The sequence below is a fragment of the Nycticebus coucang genome, chromosome 17 (genome assembly GCF_027406575.1).
Source record: "Nycticebus coucang isolate mNycCou1 chromosome 17, mNycCou1.pri, whole genome shotgun sequence".
Classification (NCBI taxonomy): domain Eukaryota; kingdom Metazoa; phylum Chordata; class Mammalia; order Primates; family Lorisidae; genus Nycticebus; species Nycticebus coucang.
Genome location: NC_069796.1, coordinates 80676558 through 80694901, shown reverse-complemented (window position 1 = coordinate 80694901; position 18344 = coordinate 80676558).

The following is an 18344-nucleotide window of genomic DNA, read 5'->3' as shown; positions in this document are numbered from 1 at the left end:
ACTCAAGGAGAGCTTGATGACCTCAGAAATTAGAAACGGCATGTCATGAGCTTGGTGAGGCTGTTCTTTCACTCTTTCCATTTTTACCCTCTTTCTTTGGCACCTATTAAGTGCTGGGCATCCTTCTAGGCCCTGAGGGACCCCATGTCTGTGAACAAGTCAGACTAAGTCCATGCTTCCCTGGAATTTGCCATTCTAATGGGATGAACTGATAATCACATGAAGTTAATAAATAGTGAAATTCAGATCGTTAAAGGTTCTTAATACACAGTGATGTTTGTAGTGGGGGCTGATGTCTCAGAGGAGCTGCCTGTGAGTTGAGATGTGACTGCTAAGGAGCCCAGAGGGACTTGCAGGAAGAGTGTTCCTGGCAGAAGGAATAGCAGGTGCAAAGACTTCGAGAGCAACGAGCTCATTAAATCCTACACAGTGTAAGGAAACCAGGCCCTCCTGGTAGCACTGAGGGATTTGCCTCAGAAGAGATGTCACAGTCATTTCCCTGGAGTAAGCCCATCTACTCACCTAAGTGAGGTTTCTCCATATCCTAAGGGCTGGTCAGGAAAGAGACCAAATTGAATAGCATCAGCCTGCTATTTCATGCTGCTTGCAGGTCCCTGGAGCACACATTGAGATGGGGGGGAGAGTACAGGCAGGGGTGAAGCCGGGGCTTCTAGAGCCAGCCAGACATGGGTGAGCCAGACATAGGCAGCCAGCTCTGCCACTCCCCAGCTGTGACCTGGGAAAATCACTTCGTATCTCTGAGCCTACATTTTCTCACCTCTGTCTTGTTTGTGTGTGATTCCTGACAGAGATATTTATGAAGCACCTGGTGGAGGTAGCGTCTCCATCTCTGGTAGCTGTGATTGTAGCATTCACGTTCAAGCCACATTCTGTTTCTCCTGCAGGGTTTATTGAGCACCTACTCACCAGAGGAAAAGAAGATGACCTGATTCCCATGCCCAAGTTCTACACACGGATGAGGAGGTGTTTGTGGGGAACAATGCAGAGCAACGTGGTGCTGGCAAAGTCAGAAGAGGACAGGCGATTGTCTGTCTGCCCAGATTCCAGGTCTTCTCTTCTTTTTCTTTTTTTTTAGACAAGAGTCTGAAGCTGTCACCCTGGGTAGAGTGCCATGGCATCATAGCTCACAGCAACCTCCAACTCTTGGGCTCCAGCAATCCTCAGTTTTTCTATTTTTAGTAGAAACAAGGTTTCACTTTTGCTCAGGCTGGTCTCGAACTTGTGAGCTCAAGCAATCCTCCTGCCTTGGCCTCCCAGAGTGCTAGGATTACAGGGATGAGCCATTGTGCCTAGCCAGCCTTCTCTTCTTGAAACAGAATCCACTTTCCATCAGGGAGCTTCCCCTCCTGCTCTTTTGGTCTCAGCAGAGCAGGTAGGGCTCTCATGTTCTAATGGCAGGGGCACACTCAGGATTTAGGCCCCACTGGTCATCTAGTGCCAGCCCTGGCTCTGCATAGTGATTGATGAGGGATGGAAAAATGAGTCTCACCCTGGGAAGTTTCTCTTCCCACAGGAGTGTTGCTAAACCAGAGGATGATGACCTGGACTGGGGGAGGCCATCTTGTCAGTCCTTGATTAAGGCTTTTTAAGAATAAAGTCACACAGAGGATAGAGGAGGAGAGAGATGGAGAGAGACCAAGAACCCATGATGCTGTTGGGAGTCCCTGGTACCACCCAGGCCTGAGGCTAGCAGCACTATCTCTGGACTTTACAATAGTGAGATGATTCCCTTTTGGCTTATGCCAATTTTAATTGGGTTTCTGTCACTTGCAACCAATGAGTTCTAATTTAGAGGATTTTGTATGGAGGGATAAAGCTTGAGCTTCTGTGAAGGATTTGGATCAATGATTAGGGAGAGGTGAGAATATGAATCAGGGAATGGTGAAAAACAAAATTGAGAGGAGGTGTGGGTATGTGTTTGTTGGTTCTCTAGCATCTGTTTCTCCCTCTTCTTCAAAGACTCCCAAATTTCCCAGCAAGGCATTTTGGGTAGAATTAACACCACATGGAAAAAAAAAAAAAAAAAAAGAATTAACACCACATGGAGCTTCAGACATGGGCCCAGGTTAGCTTAGCCAGGCAGCATCCCCCATCTCCCATTGCACAATGATAGGTTTATATCATAAATAAGGAAATATATGACCTACTGTCAGCATGACCCATGTCAATGAGATTCCGTTCTGGGGCTTTTATTCATTTCTGGAAGTCTCTCCCACTGGATTCAAATAAGAAAGAAGATGGCCTTGGAAGCTTTCAGCAGTCATCTGGCAACGATGAGGAGAGAGCCTGCTGTGAACAGAGCCTATTCCAAGGAAGAGCCAATAAGTGGAAAGACTAGTCCCATTGTTGGAGTCCTGGGTCAAGCTGCACCTGAAGGAAGAGCTATCCCTAAACTATTCTTCTTTGTGAGCCAATAGAGTTCCTTTGGGCTTAGGAAGTTTGGCTTAGTTTTCTGTCATGAATAAAAAAGAATCCTGCCTGCCTCCAAAGGAACTCAAGATGAGGCTCCCATTTCCTGACATCACACTCCTCCGAGGCCTACGCCAACACCCAGTGCTCCATCCTAGTCTGCACAAATGCAGAGGGCCGCTTTGGGGCATGGGAACTGAGATTTCTGAAGGGGTCAGAGATCAATGGAAGTCTGTCTGCCAGAGATCAATGGTAGTCTGTCTGAGCAATCTCAAAGCCCCACACATCCTGGAGAAGGTAATAATTCAACCTGGGTCCTCCTCTGCCCTTCCCCCAGCCGATCCTGGGCAAGGACAGCCATCAATCCTACTTATCAGGCCTCTTATTTCATCCTTTATCCAGCTGTCTCCAGTGTCACTCTGCATCCTTAACGCAGAGTTATGAGAGATTGAGCGCTCAGGCCTAGGCTGGTTGAAGGATTCATTGGTCCGACACTGCCCATTCATCAGGGAGAAATCTCTATGGCTTTGGGTGGGGGGGAGGGGTAGAATGTGATTGACTGGAACTGGGGAGGAGGCTTTGCCAGCAGCCAGAGATATCAAAGTCACAAAAAGGAGGATAGTGACATTCGGGGAGAAGACCCCTATGTGCCTAGAAAGACAATCCCAGACCTACAGAGGTATAAAGAAGACCAGATCTAGGAAGCTGTAGTTTTATTTCTCGGCCAAATAAGCAGTTTACTCAATAATTATGGAGCTTTCCAGGCAGAGGAACCCTGGAAGAGTGCAACTAACCTCAAAGCAATCAAAAGAATCTTATTAAAATTTGTATTCCTCTAGGTCTCTATCCTGCTCTAAAAGCCCCAAATGGCTGCCCACTGCAGTCAAGATAAAATTGTCACTCCCATCCCCAGCTTCTAAAGCCATCTTTGATGGAGCCTCTGCCTGCCTGACCTGACACACCTCAGCACCCTCCTTTGGCCCAAACCTGGGCCCTCTAGCTGCTGCCAGTTCTTCAAACACTCGAGTTCATTTCTACCTCAGGACTTTTGCATGCACTATTCCCTCCACCTGGACACACATCTTCCAGGATCTTACATGGCTGGTCTCCTCTCTTCATTCAGGGCTCAGCTCAGATGGCATCTTCAGAGAGGCGTTTCCTGACCGCCTCCTCCACCCCCATCAGCCACCCAAGCCATGCCCTTCCTAGCACTTAGCACTGGTCAAAATTGTCTTTTCTCTTTACTTGAAGAGAAGCCAACTAGAATTCTAGTCCCTGAGGACAGGTTCTATCTATCTTCTCCGTTGCTGGGTCCCCAGCTAGCACTTGGTGAGTTGTGGACTTCTCAGACAGTCCATAAATACACATTAAATGTGTACACTACCATGCAGGTGTGGGCTCCAAAACCAGAAGTGTTAGGAAAGGGGCAATGCCTTGGGGAGGTCATGCTAAGAGCTGAGGGCTCAGCCCCTAGGATGCAAGGGAGAAGGCTGCTTGCTCTTGGAGGCATGGCTGTTTTTTGTTGCCATGGGAACGCCTTGCTGTGCAGAAAAGACCCCCTCCCCTTAAAGTTGGAGATAGGAGATATGAAGAGATTGTGCAAGTCAATGAAGTACTGACCAATAGCTGCAGAGCCTTTGGCCACAGCAGGAAAGGACTTTTAGGTCACCCTCCCTGCCCTCAGATTTATCTTACAACTCTTCTTAGTCCCTTCACTTGTTACTTTGCTAGTCTATGTCTGCTCCCATCTGGGTGGCCAAGAGCATTTGCCCAGGGGCCAAGGGTCCTCCTAAAGTCATCATACTTGTCTTGATCCAACAGATTGAAGAAACGAAGGCTCAGAGAGGCAGCATGAAATTTTTGGAAATGATTCCCTAATGAGAGACAGTTCCTGGATCATAGCCCGGGAGTCCAGATCCAGAATGCAAGCTCTTACCCATGTTGCCATCCCAGCAAGTCTGAAGACGTACAGTAACTCCTGTTTATTGAATGTTTACTGTGGGCCAGGAACCTGTTATTTCACTCTGGGAGATGAGGATTTCAAGGGTAAAGTTGTTTACTCAAGTGGTAGAGTTAGATCTGTACACCTGTCCAGGGCCCAAGTTCATGCCCTAACATCAGTGGGGCCTCAACACATATGGCCAGAGAAAACCTTTTTGTCTCAGGGTTTAAGGAAAGGCAACACTCCCTTTCCCCAAACCCATCATGCCCAAGGCCTGGGGCAGGCAACAAGGATGCACAACAACCCAACTACAATACTTGTCTCTGGGGAGGCTGCAAGACAGCCTTATACAAAAGCCTGGAGAGAGGATGGCACCCCTGTCTAGGGTCAGGAGGCCAAGCTGGGTCTCTGTGCACTGCCTTCCTCACTGGAGACATGAATAACTCCTCTCCTTCTGCTCACAGGGGGTTTTGAAGGCCACATAAACATGTCTGTGCACAGGGCTGTCACAGTGTGGGCAAGCCTACGTTTAGGAAAATGTGTGGCACAGACCAGATAAATTAGAGTCAGTACTTACTGGTGTGACGTATCCTTTCTTCCTCACCCTCTGACTGGATTCTCTTAAAGGCATTTCAAAAGGATATGAAATTATAAAACTTTAATTTAAATGCAGTTTTCTAGGAATATGCCAACTGCACGCAGTGGCCTAGAGCCAAGCAGCTATACCAGGGCCAAACAGCCCAGACCGGTGCTGCCCCCTCAGCACACTGTGAAGATTGGCTGCCCAGGACCTGTCCTGAGCTCTACCTTCAGCCATCTCCAGGGAACAGCCAGCAGAGCTGGAGGTGGGATGGAGAAAAGGGGGTGTCTCATTGCTCTGAGAGGCCATGTTCTGGCCTCTTCCCCCACAGAAGAAACCTCTTTCTTGGCTCAGCGCCTATAGCTCAGTGGCTAGGGCACCAGCCACATACACCGGAGCTGGCAGATTCGAATCCAGCCTGGGCCTGCCAAACAACAATGACAATTACAATCAAAAAATAGCCGTGCGTTGTGGAGAGCACCTGTAGTCCCAGCTACTTATGAGGCTCAGGCAAGAGAATTGCTTAAGCCCAAGAGTTTGAGGTTGCTGTGAGCTGTGATGCCATAAGACTCTACTCAGGGTGACAGCTTGAGACTATGTCTCAAAAAGAAGAAGAAGAAGAAGAAACCTCTTTCTCCCAGGCCCCTGGCAAGAAAAGTCGAGAGACATCCTGAGGAAAGGAAGGCCATGTACTTCTCTTCATTCCAGAGCAAAGGGGCTTTTCTGTGGAAATCCTCCAATTTCTTCTTTGATATCTTCCTTGCCCCAACATCCAGAATGTCAAAGCTGTAATAATCTAGCAGCTGCTTTGTACTTGCCTTCGTCAACTGTTGCTGCAATAATGCTGAGGAACACACAACCCCCAAAATCTCAGCAACTGAAAATGACAAATGTTTCTTTCTGTGGCTTCGGGACACAGGTTGGTCCACTGTGTCTCATATCCAAGGACCAGTACCTACTGAGGGCATGCTCCTCTTCTTCTGGCTGGAAGAATGCAAGAGGCCAATCTAAGTCACTAGGCCAGGTGGAAAACCTCTGCCCAGGCCAGCAGCTAACACTCCAATAGCCAGAGTGAGTCAATGACCAAGACCATCAATAGGTTGGGGAAGTGTCCTAAGTCCATTTGAATGGGGGCCACCACAAAGCCCTGTTGCACACCAAAGTCTAACCCTTTATGTTAAATAAACAGCAAAAGAACAACAACAAAAAACATCACCTGGCAGAGGGCATAGCTATATAATTCCATTACAAGGAGAGAGAGGTTACAAATAGGATAGAATGAATGGACGCTGGATACTGCCTTTTAGTCCATTTGCCTTTGTGGGCAGTCATCTGCATTTGGACTGACCCCTTCTCAGCTCTAGAGACAATCTGATATCCTTTATCCTGCATTTGGACTGACCCCTTCTCAGCTCTAGAGACAATCTGATATCCTTTATCCCATGGTCACAGTCATTAATTCAAGGATAGGCATGTGGCCTAAATCAGTGAGGGACCATAAATCCCAGAAATCAATCCAGAAAGCCTCTCCCTTCTCACCAGAAAAAAACAAAGAAATATGGAGTCCAAGGGGCTTTTGGCCACCAACCTATGGCTCTGAGGGGAACCAGCCACAGGATGAAACAGTGGAAACCAGTGCACAGAGTCAGAAAATCTGATCATGGCTCAGCACCTGTGGCTCGACACATACAGACAGACACATACACCTGAGCTGGCAGGTTCGAATCCAGCCCAGGCCCACCAAAAAACAGGGACGGCTGCAACCAAAAAATAGCTGGGCGTTGTGGTGGGCGCCTATAGTCCCAGCTACTTGGGTGGTGGAGGCAGGAGAATCACTTGAGCCCAGGAGTGGGAGGTTGCTGTGAGCTGTGATGCCATAGCACTCTACCTAGGGTGACAGCTTGAGGCTCTGTCTCAAAAAAAAAAAAAAAAGAAAGAAAGAAAGAAATCTGATCATGGAGTGATGCAATTTAGTTAGATCAAGCATTACCTGAAACCTGACCTACCACTTGACTTTTCACTTGCAAGCATAGATACATTGACTTTTTTGTTTAAAGATTCCTGAGTGATGGAGATGACATCAGAGATGAGACAAAAGAAAGCTCCGGAGCTTTTCTACCTACATGCACACCACTGCACTAGCCCTGAACACTGGGCCCAAAGCACTGGCAGATTTGGTTCGCTCTGCTAGCATGTTGAGAGATAGCCGCCTTGCTCTATCCACCATGGGCTTTCCCAGCTCAAATAATAACCTTCCTCTTCAAGACCCATTTACCTCTGGATCCAGTCTCAAGTGTCTGGCAGATCCTAAAGCGGTGGGAGGCTGGAAATGCCACCTCAGAGATCAAAGATGCTTTTGCATGGAGGGGAATATGTAGGTCATTTTTTAATGCATGTGGCTATCTTCTAGCAACCCTGATTGTCAGAAGTGGGGCTGAGACAGCAGGGCATGATTAATTGGGAATTGTCCCAGAAGGAGCTGCCTACATGTGCCTACTCCCCACCCAAGGTGGGGGGATCTGTGAAAAGGGGATATGAAGTGTGCTCCCCTCCACAGGGGAACTGTAAACAGGGATGAGCTTGTCTCTCTCCAGTCCTGGGACACTGAGGGAAGAGAGAACTTTCCTTTTTGTGATTGTGGTTTTTAAATCTCGTTTTGTCAAAGGAAGAAAGAAAAAAAGGCAAGTCCATTAAGTCATTTATTCCTAACGCTCCAGCCATCGCAAGCTGCTGAGGCAGGAAAGCAGGAAATCTGGGCTTGAAGAAAAATCAAGAAAATGAATGCTTGTGAAAGGGAAGACTGACAGTCCGTCCTGGCCCGGTAAGGGGGGCACACAGCTCGCCCCCGCTCCCCTCCCCTTCCTGCACCCAGGCCCCTTCCTCTCCCATTCTTTAGTCCCTGCCCCCCTCTGCACCGCACGCCCCCGCCCCAGGGCTGGGCGGCTCTGTCCACGTCCTCGCGTCTCTCCCCGCTGCTCCGCCTCGCCGGCCGCGGCGCCGAGCCTGGACAGACAGCGCCCCCCTCAGGCCGCACTCGGCTCTGGGCTGTGACCGCTTGCGTGACAAAGACAACCAACCAGGGGGGGATTAGAGGACAAGGCAAACCGCCGCTGGTGACCCCAATTTCAGATTCGAACGCAGGTCTCCAGAGGTGAGTGTGAAGGAAATGCCTAAATTAAAATGCTAATTACTGTCTCCAGCAGTTCGTTACCAGACCGTTGGTTGTATCTATTATTAACAGCTTCCCGCCAAAGCCCCGGCTGGATGGGAGACACGCATGATTTGAAGATTCAGGTGCAAGTGAAAATAACATAAAGCTGTGTCTGCGTTGTGGAGCGCAGCCTGCGTGGCTGTCACCCCCGCCCTGCCCACATTACAGAGAGAGGATGAGAGGGCGGGGGTGGAGGGTGGGGGGCAGGGGATGGGGAGGAGGGACACTTGGAAAGTGGTTAGCTCAGCCAACCTCCAGAACCCTTGATGGCTCATAAAGTACCACCACATTAAAGTACCACCACGTTTTCTCAGAAGGAGCTGAGGTGGAGAGGGCAGGAGTTTGAGATGCGATCCCAAGTAGGAAGAAGCCCAGGTAAGAGCTGATCCTGGGCATGAAGTTTCTGCTCCTGCCAGCTGGGCCTGGCCTAGAGCCTGGGACTGTCTGCCCCAGAAGCAGGGTGAGGGAAGGAAGGTTTGGTGCTGGGGAAAAGATGGCCCATGAGCCGCCTACCCCTTCCCCTTTCCCCCCTGCCTAGGGAAATGCTATCCCCTGTCACACTGACCTCTAGAACTCAGACAGAGGTAGTCTCAAAGGATGCCTTTTGGCCTGGGCAGAGGACATAGGTGGCCAGGAGACAGAAGGGAAGTCATAGAAGGGGAGCACGTGATATGAGTAGAAGAGAGTTCCAGAATGGCCAGGACAGAAAAGACCCAAGCCTTCACCATCCTCTGTTCAGGCAGGGTAGCGAAACTGCCCAGTAAGGACATAAGTAGATTGCAATCTCCTTTATAAACTCACAGTCTGGACACCAGAGGGATGATGCTGAGATCTCAAGGCCACATCCCCTCAACAGCACTCTGTTAAATTGCTGTCACAGTAACTCCATCCCAGTCTAAGATGATCTCATCTGTATCTGTGTGCTCAGAGGTGCAGGAACTGGGTCTGCTTGGTGTGCCCAAAACATGGCTCCAGACACAGAAGGCAATGGATAAATAAATTAGATGCTATACGTGAATAGCCTCATACACAGGGATGTGCTGTTGCTGGCTCCTGCCAGCTCCTAGGAACCAATTCTTAAGTACTCAAGATTCGCCAGTTTGGCTATTCCACAATTGGCAGCTTGAAATCAGCCTGGGTGAGAGTATAGTATTTACATGACAGCAATCCCCAAATGCTCCAGATTGGGGCTTTTTTCATGCCCCACTCCCAGCAAACCACCAATAGCCAGTCTTCTTAATCTGAGTTAATCTTCTTAATCTCCAAATCTTCCAAACACAGGAGAAGTTTCAGTTTACTCCCTCATTCTGACGCCCCTATGTCTTCAGCCACCTCCAGCCAGCCCCAGACCCCCTTCCAGAGACAGTGCCAGAAGAGTTAATTCCCCATCACCTCCCCACTTTCTTCCTCTCAAAGCACCACCTGTTCTGCTCAGGCTGTGGCCCCAAGTGTGGTATAAACACCCCCAGTGACGAATGGCGCTGTAAGCAGCCACAGTAGTGACAGCAGTGACGCGAGAGCCCTCTGCTCCCTCCACCACCTGTTCTGTCCCAGCTGGAGAGAGGCGGAACAGGAGGAAGGGGCTTGCTCTGAGTCAGAATCATCTGTCCTAAGTAATTAGCTGCCAAAAAAGTGCAAACCTGCAGAGGGGGAGCAGAGGTCTCCCCTCTACCAGCTTCTTCAAACTCCTCCTGCCCCAGGCTTGCCTCCCGAGGCTGCTGGGAGAGCCAGAAACCTGAGGAGGCCAGGAAACCATCTGCCGGGGCCCAGGTCTCTCTGCATATCAAAAGCTAAGGCACTCCTTTCAAGACTGCCTCTGTCAGGTCCTGCCTGCTCAACCTACACCTTTCCTCCCGGGGCTGCTGCTTGGGGCCTCTCAACCATCCTATCCTTAGCTGCAGAATGGAAAGTGTTTTTAGCAGGCACTGTGTCCTGCCCTGTGTCCATTGATCATCTGCCCTGTGTCCATTGCCTTCTAACCTGATATTGTTCAGGCTGACTCTTGATGGTCCTATGTCCCATACCCTGTATTTGTTTAGGTATAGTGGGCATGCAGTCTGACATATGAGCAGAGGTCAGAGGGGTTTTTTGCTTCTGTAAGAGAGCCACAGGGAGACATGCTTCTATCTCTAAGCATTATAGCATCTGGGTGTGACTCCTGGAGCTGCAGCAGCCATATTGTAACCATGAGGGGTATGAGGCTGAAGGTTGCACTGACCTATAGATAGGGACAGAGCAGAGGCAGGAGAAGAGCCAAGGTCCCTAAATCTCTGATTTCCCATAGCTGGAGGTGCCCCTTGTCTAAGCCTCCTCCAGTGTGAGATAAAAGTCCTTAACCCATTTTGAAATGGATTAGTTACCTACAGCCAAAGGCATCTCAGTCCATGAAGAGCAAAGGCTGAATGTCATCACCTGGCTGGGCCAGGCCCTGATCTTAGTCCCCCATGTGGGTAACTAAGTTTGGGCTGTGCCTGATGCCCAGGACCCTTCCTCTGCCCATTTTGGTGCTTTCCTCCATAGCAGGTGATGTAGATGCTCTGCTGTTATGTACGTCAGCCCGACTTCCAACCACCAGCACCTGCATTTCTTTGTCTGAGGCCTATCTCTGGTGTCTGAAGGCCACTCTGCCCACGTCACTACAGTCCAGAGTTCTGGCAAATAAAGCCCCCCACCCCTGCTGATAGCTCCTTAAACAATAACTGATGGGAGCTGGCATGTAAATACCCCACATCTGCAATGTGCCCCAGAGTTAACTTTGAGGCACGTTGTCTACACTGGCTGGGTCCCAGCACTGTGGGATGGAGCTCTATTTGGCCACAGTGGTAATTGACTTGCGTGCACTCCCTGTATCGGCTGCTTCTCCTTTCCTGTCTCACTTTCCTATTCCTCTACCACCTCCCAAATTAATTACTTGCCCTCAAAACCTTGTCTCAGGGCTTGCTTCTGGGGACCCAGACCAAGGCTACCTTTCTCCAATGTAGTACTGAGCACCTGCTCTGTCCCAGGCACTGCAGAAAGCAGGGAACAAGGTGTACAGGTTCCCTGCCCTGGGGTCATGCTCCCATGGGAGGACAGGCAATAAACAAGGAATTAAATCATATCACTTTAGATGTCTTAAGTACGATGATAGAAATGCAGCCAGATGATGGCAGTGATGGAGAAGGGTTTGGTTTAGAGGCAGAGAGGGCAGGCAGGTGAAAGCAGAGCTCTCTGAAGGAGCAGCAGCCATGCAGAGAGCTGCAAGGAAGAAGATTCCAGGCACAGTAAATGCAAAGGCTGTGAGGCAGGAGTGAACATGGTAGGTTAGAGGAACAAATAGGAGACAGTGTGGCAGGAGGAGAGCCGGAAAAACAGGAGAGGTAAAGTAAAGAGAACACAGAGGCCAGACCAGGTGGGCTCCTGCGGAGTGTGAGGAATTTGTGGGTTCAGGGACAACAGGAATCTGCTGTGGGGTTGCAAGGGAAGGGGGGAGCCTTGCTCAACCCAAAGCTGCAGCACTTTTGGCATTATGCTGGGCGTGGTTTAGACAGGCTAAGAGGGACAGCCTCAGTCATCTAAATAGGAGTCTCTGGTACTTGGAGCAACTCTCTGTTTTCCACAGGTAAACCCTCCATTTGAAAACCTGCCTCCTTCCCTTCTCTCAGCAGACCCTGGCCTGTGTGCCATTCTCCAGTCCCTTCCCTAGGCTGGAGGGACCTCAAATCCTTCCTGAATCCTTGTTGCCTCTGGACTTTCCCAGAACGCCAGCTGTCTCTGCTCACCACTTGCCTAGAAAACAACCTTTGCTTTCATAGTAGGGCATCACCAGGACTTCCCGGCTCCTGCCTGCCCCACAAGCGAGCGGTACCATTCCAGATTGACGCATGCATCACCCACCCCAATTCTCCCCACTTCAGGCCCCCAGAACAACCCTCCTAGGGCCCAGGCAATTATCATTTAGTGGCACCATGGGCTTTTGCGGCCGCTTTCCCTGAGTTCCTCAGAGCACATTACCCACATTATTTTTCACTTGATATCCGTCGAGGAACCCTTGAGAGCGCTGAAGGACGCAGCTTAGCCCTAGTTTACAGATGGGCTGTGCAAACAGAAGGGTTTACACATTTTTCAAGAGCACCAACAAACAGAGCCCATGTTTGCTGCATCCTAAACCAGCATCCGTCACAAATGGGCACAATTAGGCCTTGTAGGGAAACAAGGCTTTGGGCCTTGCTGCCTGCTTCTGCTGGGGAACAGGGATTGCAGACGCCAGACATGTCTGCAGGAAGATAAGAAGGGAGCGTCTTCTCAATCTCTCAGGGTGGCCCAGGTTGCCAGTGACCTGGACATACAGACAAGACAGAAAATACTCTACTGCTTAAAAATAACTCAAGGACAGACGGGGCATGGTAGCTCACACCTGTAATCCTAGCACTCTGGGGGGCCAAGGTAGGAGGATCACTTAACCTCAGGAGTTTGAAACCAGACTGAGTAAGAATGAGACTCCCCTCTCTACTAAAAATAAAAAAATTAGCCAGGGGTTGTGGTAGGCACCTGTAGTCCCAGCTATTCAGGAGACTGAAGCAGGAGGCTCGCTTGAACCTAGGAGTTTGAGGTTACTGTGAGCTAGGCTGATGTGATGGCACTCTAGCCCAGGAGATAGACTGAGACTCTATCTCAGAAAAAAATAATAATAATAATAATTCAAGAACAACTAGGAACCATGTCCTGGGTCCAGGGCAAGAGCAAGGACATGGTTAGCATAGGAAGGAGCTATGCTAACCCTGAGAATAGATGGAATGCCAGGCTAATCTTTCCATCTCCCTTTGCCTCAACTTCTGCATCTGTAAAATGGGGGAATACAGTTCCCTCCTCGCAGGGAAATAGGTGAAATTGTGGATATGAGCACATTTAGGGGTTCCAGGGTAGAGACTGCTATTTACCCCTGACATCTGTTTTTCTCCACCCACTGAGCTTTAGTCGGGCCCATGTCTGCCTGGAATCATGACTATTTCCATCCTCCCTTGCAGTCATTTTGACCACATGACTAAATTCTGACTGTAAGCACACATGTAGCAGACAGTTCTGGGAAATGTCTTCAAAGAGAGGGCATGTCCTTCTTAGTGCCTCTCTCCTCCTGGCAGTTGGAACTCAACAGACACCTTGGCCTCTGAAGCGGAAGCCACTGAAGACAAGGCTGAGCAGCAGGAGAGAGTGGCAGCTGTGGACTCTGAGAAGCTTCTCTTTCAGCCCCAGACTCCTGCCTGTAGGCCCCTGATTGAGAGAGAAATAAACTTCTACATGAATCTCATTCATGGTGCTGTTTTTCCTCTTTGGGGTGGTTTCTATCACCCGTTGATGAAACTAATCCCAGTTGCTACAGACTAGAACCTAGATCGTGTCTATCCCCAAGGGCCAGGCCCATTCACCAGCCCACTGTTTCCTAAATTCCAATGACAGCTGTAGTGCTTGGAGAGTTGGGTACCACCCAGGATGTGTGAATGAGCAGCCCAGTAAAGCAGGTGATCCTGGCTTGGGCTGACCTTGCCATGCTAAATTCCAACTAGAAGGGGCTGGTTTGGGGGGGTCCCCCCCCAAGTTTCCAGAATGGGCTGGATGGGACTGGTTTTTGAGGAAATGAGAAGAGCTTGAAGAACAGGAAGACTGAGGACAAGGTGGGATGGGGGAACTGACTGGAAATTACTTGCTGGCTGGCTTCAATCCAGCATCTAGCAAAGGAGAAAAGAAAATTCTCAACCGGCCTGCAAACAGAAGAACATGGTGACCAGGAGGTCTCAGATGCCCTACCCTCATCTTCAGAGAGGATAGTACCCAACATGTGGAAAAGAACCAAATGGCTTCCCTTCCACCGCCTGGGAACACAGAACCCACTGGTGAACTACACAGTGGGTATCATTTGTGTTTCCTCAGCCCGACATCCCTTCACCCCTTCCACAGCTAGCAGCCCGCAGTTTCTCTCTGGGAATCCCTCCTCTTCCCTCCCTCTCAGTCCACTGCTTCAGAGGCAGCTGACTCCACCCAGGGCCTAGGGTAGGGTTCAAGCCTGGCCAATAAGAGTACTTAAATTCTCCAGGCCATCTTGATTGGCCAGGGATGTACATGTGACCCAGGAAGCCTCAAGGAGACTTAAGGAGACTGATTTTCCCTGGATTTGAACCTGGGAGGGTGTAACCCTTTTGTTTCCACCTGGAGCCTCAGAATGAAGCTAACAGGGAAATGAGTAGAGCTGAAAGAGACAGAGGAAGCATCCTGGTTCTAAAAGACGCCAAGCCCTAGACATGTGTCTGTCAATAGATTGCTTTTCCCTCCCACCCAGAACGATTTGCCTGTGCACATTCTAGTCTTTCTAACTGGACGTCACTTCTTTGCCAGCTGGCAAAATCCACTCCAGCGTCTTAAAGCAAATTTAAACTGCCCTTCCCCTTAAGAAGCCTCTTCCCTGCAGAAAGCGAGCACCAATCACACTAATGTGAACCATTTCCAAGTGGGCTACACATCGCAAATATGAGTCTCTCAAAGGCAGACTCTACGTCTCCTTTAATTCTGTATCCAGCACCCAGCATCCAGTAGGCACTCACTAAATACTTGGTTGAATAAATAAATGAATGACTGCAGAGAAGCAAGCTAATCGTTCATCAAGTTTATGGATGACATGAAATTGGGAGCAGTTTCTAGCCAGAGGTTAGAATCGTAAAGCAGATTGGCTTTCGCAAATGAGACTATGGCAAGACAGAATCGGAATTGGATGACGTTCATTAAGTAACTAGTTTGAGGAACTCATCGCTGGGAGTGTGTGAGAGCTGGTGAGATATGGTTTCTGTGCACGTTCTAAGACAAGTTGTGGGTGGCAGGCTGGACATGGAGCAGAAGAAGTTAGCGTGGAGGGCTGGGGTTAAAATGGGGTCAAGGTCAATTCATGGGGTTATGACAAGCAAGACCCTGGCAAATCCTACAGGAGCCATCCCTATCTCTGTACTTTGGAAGACATGGAAGATGCAAAGGAAGCAAGAAAAAAGCATTTAAAATAGTGAAAGGGAGGGCAAATAGGATTTCTGAAGTCAGGTTAACGAAACTGGGATTACTGCCTCTGCCAGAAAAAAGAGGAAAAGCCACTTGCCCATGTGGGCTTTAATGAGGGGCCCTGCTTCCTAGAGTGAGAAAGGTAACCATCCTCCCTCCTGGAAGGGCCCTGTGCCCCAGGAGCGGGTGTTGGGCAGGTAGGCAGTGGCAGCCTGCCCCACCCCCACTGCAGCCTCCCAAGCTGCTGCCACCCCTGCTGTTTACGCTTTTTATCGTTTGCAATGAAAGACGATGATGTGTGTGCGCTGTATTGATTGTGCCTCTTAGATTTTTATGTCATTGTGGAAAACAGCAATTATGTTCGCCTGCTCTGGAGGGAGCAAATGGCCCTGGGGGAGGACAGCACAGGGCAAGGAGGACTTAAAAGGCAGCCAGAGGGATCCTCATTCAGGAGCTGGAGGCACGAGGCAGGCGATAGGACTGGCTGAACCTGAGAAGGGCAGGATGGATGCACCCTCCACTGAACTGTAGACATTTATGAAACCATGGACGTTTATTAAGCACCTGTAGAGTGTCAGGTACTCAAGTCATTTCCCCACACTCCTCGGAAAGACCAGTGGCTTCTCTTTTGCATTTAGAGTAATAGAAAACGTTTGTCACTTTGTTTATCAAGACCTGTCATCTGACCCCGCCCACCTCTCTGGTCTCACCTGTATCCTCATTTTCCACCCTCCAGCCACCAGGCCTTCTTCTTAGCTGCCCACTTACCACACTTGGCCCTAACTCAGGCCCTTGATCCTTGCTAGTCCCTCTGCCTGGAATGCTGTTCCACACACTTATCTCTGTCTTTCTATTCACATTTAGGTCTCAGCTGATATTTCCTCTCTTTTCAGAGTCATATCATGAAAACCCCATGTCATCTCTGCACCAGTCTCTATGCATCACATCGCTTTCATTTTTCTTTCTAGGACTTTCACTGTCATATATACTCTTGTCTGTTTGTGGGTTCATTATCTGATTCTCCCACCTAAATGTAAAATGCAAAAAGAATAGCAACCTTATCTCTTGTTCACTGCTTTGCCACCAGAACCTAAAAGAGTTCCTGGCACACAACATGACTAAAATAATATTAGCTCCAGTTAATGGCAGAGAAAACTGAGGTTTAGAGAGTATATAGATTAGGACTATGTGAGTAGCAGAATGACCAACTAGTACCCAGAGCTGAGTGATTGCTGACACTGGTCCAAGTGCTCAGTGATTTCCCTGTAGGCCAAGAATCTTCCTACCCTTCTGCCTAGCCTTTCTCAGGTCATTAGTCTTAACTTGCCCCTCATGTTCACAAGGTGGCGGCTGCTGCTCCTGACATCATTTGGCATTTGAAATAGGAAGAGAAGAAGACCAAATTCTGATCTAGTCAAGCCCATCTCCCTTTTTATTGGGCCTTTTCTACTTCCAGAACACCCCTCACAGAGATTCTGCTTCTATCTCATTGGCCAGATCTGTGTCACTTGCTTCAAGAGAGTTTGAGAGGTGGTGCCTGTGGCTCAGAGGAGTAGGCACCAGCCCCATATGCCGGAGGTGGTGGGTTCAAACCCAGCCCCGGCCAAAAACTCCAAAAAAAAAACAAGAGAGTTTGAGAATCTCCAGCCTCTCTCTGGACTTCATAGTAGAGGAAAGCAAGGGAGAAGTGGATTGGACAGGAGTGTTGAGTAAGCCAACTTACTCAACCAATGGAAGCTTCATGTCTGAAACTCTCTGAGAGCTCACCCTACCTGTCTCTCTCTGTTTGGCTGGCTCTGATTTATAGCCCCTTATAATCATAAGTATAGAACCTTCCTGAGTTCCTTGAGTCATTCTAACAAATCATCAGGGGTGAGAACCCCTGAGTTTGTAGCCAGCTGGTCAGACATGAGAATGGTCCAAGGACTCCTGAGCCTATGTCTGGTGAAATGAGGGCAGACTGTAGATAACTGTGCCCTCCACCTGTGACATCTGTCCTGATTCCTGGTAGTTATGGTCAGAAGCATTGTGGGCTGCTAATCAGCTGAGGTTGAATTGGGGGAGATTATTTTGAATTATCTGATAGCATCAGTATAATTGCAAAGGTCCTTAGAAATGGAAGAGAGAAACGGAAGAAAGACCCAGAGAGACAGTGGTATGAGAGGGAGTTAGCCCAAAATTGCTGACCGTGAAGATGGAGGAAAAAGGGGAGCCTCTAGAAGCCGGAAAAGGTAAGGAACAGGTTCTCCCCCAGAGCCTCCAGGAAAAACATGGTCCTTCTGACACCTTGATCTTAGCCCATGGAGACCCAGTTTAGAATTCAGGCCTCTGGAACTGTAAGATAATACTTGCATTATTTTAAACATCTAAGTTGGTGGCAATTTGTCACAGCAGCAACACAAAACTTATACAAGGCTATTGTTTGGTGGGGGGAGAGTAGGGAAAGGCCTCTCTGAAAAGGTGGCAATGGAGGTGAAGGAGACTTTTTACATCCCCTTACTGTCACATTGTGACTAGCTCTGTTTCTTTTTTTTTTTTTCTAATTGTTGGGGATTCATTGAGGGTACAATAAGCCAGGTTACACTGATTGCAATTGTTAGGTAAAGTCCCTCTTGCAATCATGTCTTGCCCCCATAAAGTGTGACACACACCAAGGCCCCACCCCCCTCCGTCCCTCTTTCTGCTTCCCCCCCATAACCTTAATTGTCATTAATTGTCCTCATATCAAAATTGAGTACATAGGATTCATGCATCTCCATTCTTGTGATGCTTTACTAAGAATAATGTCTTCCACTTCCATCCAGCTTAATACGAAGGATGTAAAGTCTCCATTTTTTTTAATGGCTGAATAGTATTCCATGGTATACATATACCACAGCTTGTTAATCCATTCCTGGGTTGGTGGGCATTTAGGCTGTTTCCACATTTTGGCAATTGGAAATTGAGCTGCAATAAACAGTCTACTACAAGTGTCCTTATAATAAAAGGATTTTTTTCCTTCTGGGTAGATGCCCAGTAATGGGATTGCAGGATCAAATGGGAGGTCTAGCTTGAGTGCTTTGAGGTTTCTCCTTCTTTCCAGAAAGGTTGTACTAGTTTGCGTGACTAGCTCTGTTTCTACAACCCCTACAAGTGTAAACCTTACCTGACTGAAGCTTTGTACA